The sequence below is a fragment of the Hyperolius riggenbachi genome, chromosome 12 (genome assembly GCF_040937935.1).
Source record: "Hyperolius riggenbachi isolate aHypRig1 chromosome 12, aHypRig1.pri, whole genome shotgun sequence".
Taxonomy (NCBI): Eukaryota; Metazoa; Chordata; class Amphibia; order Anura; family Hyperoliidae; genus Hyperolius; species Hyperolius riggenbachi.
The window spans coordinates 143,208,534-143,215,906 of record NC_090657.1 but is presented as its reverse complement, the minus strand read 5'-3'; the positions used below and the strand labels follow the sequence as shown (position 1 = coordinate 143,215,906).

Sequence of the window (7,373 nt, the reverse complement as noted above, 5' to 3'; positions counted from 1 at the left end):
ACATCCTGACGTCCTCTCCTGGGACAGATAGCGCATCTTATCAATCGCACAAGGGAGCTAACGTAATGTATCCATGCACACCATGCACATACACCAGCATAAGCTGTGTGCATGCTGACAAAAAAACACATACAGGGGAAGGAGGGAGTGCACTGAATTAAAACCCTAGCCACAGGGGTCAGTAACAAGAAAAAACACATATATCCAGGCACATCGCATCTAGTTAGGACATTAAATAAGTTATTAAGGAAAGGGGGGTGCTGAAGGGGGTGTGGCCAGAAAACAGCAAAAATCTATTAACCCTTCGCACTCTCGCATGCAAATGTTCAAACAAATGCATTCACAGATTCACTCATCCAGGCACCACTGTTATCCCTACACCTAAGTTAAAAGCCGGATATACAGTGGGTTGCAAAAGTATTCGGCCCCCTTGAAGTTTTCCACATTTTATCACATTACTGCCACAAACATGCATCAATTTTATTGGAATTCCACGTGAAAGACCAATACAAAGTGGTGTACATGTGAGAAGTGGATCGAAAATCATACATCATTCCAAACATTTTTTACAAATAAATAACTGCAAAGTGGGGTGTGTAATTATTCGGCCCCCTGAGTCAATACTTTGTAGAACCACCTTTTGCTGCAATTACAGCTGCCAGTCTTTTAGGGTATGTCTCTACCAGCTTTGCACATCTAGAGACTGAAATCCTTGCCCATTCTTCTTTGCAAAACAGCTCCAGCTCAGTCAGATTAGATGGACAGCGTTTGTGAACAGCAGTTTTCAGATCTTGCCACAGATTGGATTTAGATCTGGACTTTGACTGGGCCATTCTAACACATAGATATGTTTTGTTTTAAACCATTCCATTGTTGCCCTGGCTTTATGTTTAGGGTCATTGTCCTGCTGGAAGGTGAACCTCCGCCCCAGTCTCAAGTCTTTTGCAGTCTCCAAAAGGTTTTTTTCCAAGTTTGCCCTGTATTTGGCTCCATCCATCTTCCCATCAACTCTGACCAGCTTCCCTGTCCCTGCTGAAGAGGTGGTCCCCCCCCCCCGAGCATGATGCTGCCACCACCATATTTGACAGTGGGGATGGTGTGTTCAGAGTGATGTGCAGTGTTAGTTTTCTGCCACACATAGCGTTTTGCATTTTGGCCAAAAAGTTCCATTTTGGTCTCATTTGACCAGAGCACCCTCTTCCACATGGTTGCTGTGTCCCCCAAATGGCTTGTGGCAAACTGCAAACGGGACTTCTTATGCTTTCTGTTAACAATGCCTTTCTTCTTGCCACTCTTCCATAAAGGCCAACTTTGTACAGTGCATGACCAATAGTTGTCCTATGGACAGTCTCCCACCTGAGCTGTAGATCTCTGCAGCTTGTCCAGAGTCACCATGGGCCTCTTGACTGCATTTCTGATCAGCGCTCTCCTTGTTTGGCCTGTGAGTTTAGGTGGACGGCCTTGTCTTGGTAGGTTTACAGTTGTGCCATACTCCTTCCATTTCTGAATTATCGCTTGAACAATGCTCCATGGGATGTTCAAGGCTTTGGAAATCTTTTTGTAGCCTAAGCCTGCTTTAAATGTCTCAATAACTTGATCCCTGACCTGTCTTGTGTGTTCTTTGGACTTCACGGTGTTGTTGCTCCCTATATTCTCTTAGACAACCTCTGAGGCCCTCACAGAGCAGCTGTATTTGTACTGACATTAGATTACACACAGGTGCACTCTATTTAGTCATTAGCACGCATCAGGCAATGTCTATAGGCAACTGACTGCACTTAGATCAAAGGGGGCCGAATAATTATGCACACACTACTTTGCAGTTACTTATTTGTAAAAAATGTTTGGAATCATGTATGATTTTTGTTCCACTTCTCATGTGTACACCACTTTGTGTTGGTCTTTCATGTGGAATTCCAATAAAATTGATTCATGTTTGTGGCAGTAATATGACAAAATGTGGAAAACTTCAAGGGGGCCGAATACTTTTGCAACCCACTGTATGTGTTTTTTTTCTTGTTACTGACCTCTGTGGCTAGGGTTTTAACCACTTCACCACTGAGGGGTTTTACCCCCGAGCACCAGAGCAATTTTCACCTTTCAGCGCTCCTTTCATTTATTCATCTATAACTTTATCATTACTTATCGCAATGAAATGAACTATATCTTGTTTTTTCCGCCACCAATTAGGCTTTCTTTAGGTGGGACATTATGCCAAGCATTATTTTATTCTAAATGTGTTTTAATGGGAAAATAGGAAAAATGTGGGAAAAAAATTATTTTTCAGTTTTCGGCCATTATAGTTTTTAAATAATGCATGCTACTGTGATTAAAACCCATGAAATGTATTTGCCCTTTTGTCCCGGTTATAAAACCGTTTAAATTATGTCCCTATCACAATGTTTGGCGACAATATTTTATTTGGAAATAAAGGTGCATTTTTTTCAGTTTTGCGTCCATCCCTAATTACAAGCCCATAGTTTATAAAGTAACAGTGTTATACCCTCTTGACATAAATATTTAAAAAGTTCAGTCCCTAAGGTAACTATTTATGTATTTTCTTAATTGTAAATCTTTAAAAAAAAATTTAATTACAAAAAAATAAATAAATAGACGCTCGCAGGAAGTACAAGGAGGCTGTGAGTGTTTTTTTTTTTTTTTTTTTTTTTTCCACAATGATCGCGCTGCTCATCGGAGAGCAGCGGATCATTGCGGGGCTTAGATCAACGAACGGGAATGTATTTTCCCGTTCATTGATCTCCGGGCGAGCGGGCGGCGACGTGTTTACTAGCGGCGGTCGGCATGTTTACGTGCGGGATCGCGGGCAGCGGCGGGAGCGCGGAAAGTACGGATTTCTCCGTCCCTGGGGGTTAAAGGATGGAAAAAGGGACGGAGAAATTCATACGGGCGGGGGTAAAGTGGTTAATTCAGTGCACTCCCTCCTTCCCCTGTATGTGTTTTTTTTTGTCACCATGCACACAGCTTATGCTGGTGTATGTGCATGGTGTGCATGGATACATTACGTTAGCTCCCTTGTGCGATTGGTAAGATGCACTATCTGTCCCAGAAGAGGACGTCAGGATGTGTGCTCCTAATCCCTAGATAGGTTTGAAGCAATGAATGTTTGCATGTCTGCATGTTACAGGGCCAGAGTTAGGACACCTATGTTTACCTGGGTACTTCTGCGCAGTATAGGTGACTAAGCATGCATTCTTCTGTGAACTAAGACCCCGACTTTTAACTTAGCTGTAGGGCTAACAGTGGTGCCTGGATGAGTGTATCTGTGAATGCATTTGCTTGAACATTTGCATGCGAGAGTGTGAAGGGTTAATAGATTTTAGCTTGGCTTCTGTTGCCTGGGGCGTTATGCATGGAGGAAAAACACAGCATTCCAAGAAAAACACCTGCTACCTACAGTAAAATATGATGGTGGTTCCACCATGCTGTGTGGCCGGTGCAGGGACTGGGAATCTTGTCAAAGTTGAGGGATGCATGGATTCCACTCAGTATCGGCAAATTCTGGAGACCAATGTCCAGGAATCAGTGACAAATATGAAGCTGTGCCGGGGCTGGAACTTTCAACAAAACAATGACCTTAAACACTGCTCAAAATCCACTAAGGCATTCATGCTGAGGAACAAGTACAACATTCTGGAATAGCCATCTCAGTACCCAGACATGAATATAATTGAAAATCTGTGATGTGAGTTAGAGAGGTGTCCATGCTCGAAGCCATCAAACCTTAATGAATTAGAGATGTTTTTGCAAAGAGGAATGGTCGAAAATACCTTCAACAAGAATCCAGACTCTCTCATTGGAACCTACAGGAAGCGTTTAGAAGCTGTAATTTGTGCAAAAGGAGGATGGATCTACTAAATATTGATTTCATTTCTTTTTTTGGTGCCCAAATTTATGCACCTGCCTAATTTTGTTTAAACAATTATTGCACACTTTCTGTAAATCCAATAAACTTCATTTCACTTCTCAAATATCACTGTGTGTGTCTCCTATATCAGAGTTTCCCAACCCTGTCCTCAAGGCCCACCAACAGTACATGTTTTGCAGAAAACCACAAACATTCACAGGTGAGGTAATTAGTGTCTCAGCAGAGCTGATTACCTCTGTGGATTTCCATAAAACATGCACTGTTGGTGGTCCTTGAGGAGATGGTTGGGGAACGTAGCCCTATATGATATATTTAACTGACATTTTTTTTAACTTACCAACGATTTTATACAGGAAAATCATGACGATTACCAAGGTTGCCCAAACGTTCGCATCCCACTGTAATTAAAATATTGTTTACCCACCTACTTTTATAACCACACCTACTTTTAACACTATGCCTTTACAAGATTGTGTAACCGATTAACTTGTTTCTTAAACCTTTTCCTTGTCATTATTACCATTAAAGTTTTAATTTTATTATTATTATTATTATTATTATTATTATAACAGCACAGGATGAAAAAATGTACAATGCAGAAAATAAACCTACATTTCAGTATAAAATACCATCACAATGAACTATATCAGCAACATAGGAACAGCCCCCCCCCCCCCCCCTTTTCCACTGTAAAAGTAAAAAAAAAAAAAAAAAAAAAAAAAAAAGCAGAGTGCACAGGAAAGGCTAATGCTTTTATGGTGAGATAAATCTATGCCACAAGCTTGGCACACCTACCCTTGGCCAGTTTCGTTTATTCCTGTTTTCAGCGATGTTCAATCAGATTCAAGTCTGAGCGCTGGCTGGGCCAGTCAAGGACATTCATAGAGGTGTCCTGAAGCCATTCTTTTGATATCTTGGCTATGTGCTTAGGGTATTTATCCTGCTGAAAGATGAACCGTCACCCCCAACCTGGAGCAGGTTTTTATCCAGGATGTCTCTGTACATTGCAGCAGTCATTTTTCTCTTTATCCTGACTAGTCTCCTAGTTTCTGCACTGAAAAACATCCCCACAGCATGATGCTGCCACCACCATGCTTCACTGTAGGGATGGTATTGGCCTGGGGGATGAGCAGTGCCTGGTTTCCTCCAAATAAGACGGCTGGCATTCACACCAAAGAGTTCAATCTTTGTCTCATCAGACCAGAGAATTTAGTTTTTCATGGTATGAGAGTCCTTCAGGTGCATTTTAGCAAACTCCAGGCAGGCTGCCATGTTATGGTGGATTGCTGAAGAGATGGTTGTCCTCCTTTCTCCACAGAGGACCTCTGGAGCTCTAACAGAGTGACCATTGGGTTCTCCAAGCCTAAGGCCCTTCTTCCCCAATCACTCAGTTTAGAGATGGACGGCCAGCTCTAGAAAGAGTCCTGGTGGTTTTAAACTTTCACTTACGGATGATTGAGGCCACTGTGCTCATTGGGATATTCCAAGCAGAAATTTTTCTGTACCTTTCCAGATTTATGCCTCAAGACAATCCTATCTTGGAGGTCTACAGACCGTTCATTTGACTTCATGCCTGATTTGTGCTCTTTCAAAACCTGTCAACTGTGGGACCCTTTATAGATAGGTGTGTGCCTTTCCAAATCATGTCCAGTCAACTGAATTTACCACAGGTGGACTACAATTAAGCTGCAGAAACATCTCAAGGATGGTCAGGGGAAACTGGATTCACCTGAGCTAAATATTGAGCTTCATGGCAAAGGCTGTGAACACTTATGTACCTATTGCTTCGTCAATTTTTTTTTATAAATTTGCCGCGCACGCACGCACGCACACACACACACACATTTTCTCTAGATGCAAAGTGGTTAAGAGCTGAACTGAAGAATATATCCACAATGCACAAGAAGTGCACGTGAATACGTTTTACTGAAAGGAATAAAATAACTCAGAGTGACAGTCAAAGAAGGGAATTGCTGCAGGAGAGCAGCTTCTAGCCAATGAGAACACAGTCTCAAGCATGACCTTTGGCGTCATGTCAGCATCCTGGCTTCCCAGCAGCTGGGTGACTCTTTCTTCAATCCATCCCCCACCACTGGCCACAAGCAGGTCAAACCTGGGACTGTGTGATTGAGTTCTCAGCTCTCTGTTCTCCTCCTACACTCCTTCTCTCCTTTGATTTTCACGGTTTGACTGCATATATTTTTCATGTTTTTACTTTCAATGAGCCTTTTCATGCACTGTCAGTGTGTTTTGAATTTGTTCTTTGGTTTTTCTGCAGCTCACTCCCCTTTCCACCTTTTGCTGTAGCAAGGCATGAAATCACTTGGATGTCAATATCATTCGGAGCCTGAAAGTGAACCTGTCCCTTCAAAAATATGACCATACTAACGCTAATAACAAGCATTCACCAATGATCTGTTCATGCTAATCTTGAACGGACTACAGCATATCCGTGCAGCGGGTCCTGGTAGTGAAATGCACTGTCCTATGGGGGACAATCACAATCTGGGATTTGCTCAAATATTTTCTTTTTTTTTCCTGGCAGGATTTAGGCCTTGTGATGCCCAGATTTTACTTGCTGAGCTGAATCACCCACGTCATCAGGTACCCACAGAAAAGGACTGAGACTACATTCACGGTGGTCGTAGCAGCAGGAACACAACGGATTTGGAAAGCGGATCTGCTTGTTACCTGTGCGTTGTGATGGATACAGTGAACCATACAGTCAATAAAGAGTATGCTTAACTTACTTTAAACGCGTGATTTTTGATGCTGCCCGCCGTTACACTGCAACGCACATGACATTCTGTAAAACGTCGCATAGCGCAGTACTGTGCGGTCAGCCACATTACAAAGTGCCCCTTATGCCGCAACAAAAGGCACCACTGTGAACGTAGTCTAGTGTGTGTCCAGAAATGTAACTTCTACCCCCTCACCTTACTAATAAAACAGGTTCAAGTACAGGGAGCACATGCTGCTATCTTGCCTTTAGATGTGTTCATGGGCTGTATTTTGTCATAAAACTGTTTGCACCTTAGGTTTTCCTCTCCCCTGGAAAAACCTACAAACTCCCTACACGTAGGGCTTGATTCACAAAGCCATGCTAACTGTTAGCACGCTGGTGAAAAGCCCCTTATCACGCCTAAACTCAGTTTAGGCATGATAAGTTTAGGCGTGATAACTAAAGCACCAACTGGGTTAGCACCGCAGTGCACAGCTGATCAAAAGTTTTTTGCGCTAGCAAAGTCTGGTGCCCACGAAACGTCGCATAGAGTTTAATGGCACTGCTTTGCGCGCAGGACTTTGCACGCGATGCAAACTTATCACGCGATCTAATCTTATCACGCGATCTAAACTTATCACGCCTAAACTTATCACGCCTAAACTTATCTCTGTCTAAACTCAGTTTAGGCGTGATAAGAGGCTTTTCACCAGCGTGGTGCAATGGTTATCACGACTAAAGTCTTTTAGGCGTGATAACTGGGTT

At 42.6% G+C, this 7,373-nt stretch overlaps 1 protein-coding gene across 1 annotated transcript in view; it reads left to right on the top strand.

Annotated features, from left to right (window-relative positions):
- Positions 1–6,635, top strand: part of MYBL2 (MYB proto-oncogene like 2) — a 191,954-nt gene extending 185,319 nt beyond the window's left edge. Inside the window, exon 15 of the mRNA XM_068262027.1 lies at positions 6,432–6,635. The gene's annotated coding sequence lies outside the window, so the exon portion shown is untranslated. The remainder of the gene's footprint in view (positions 1–6,431) is intronic.
- Positions 6,636–7,373: the final 738 nt, after the last annotated feature.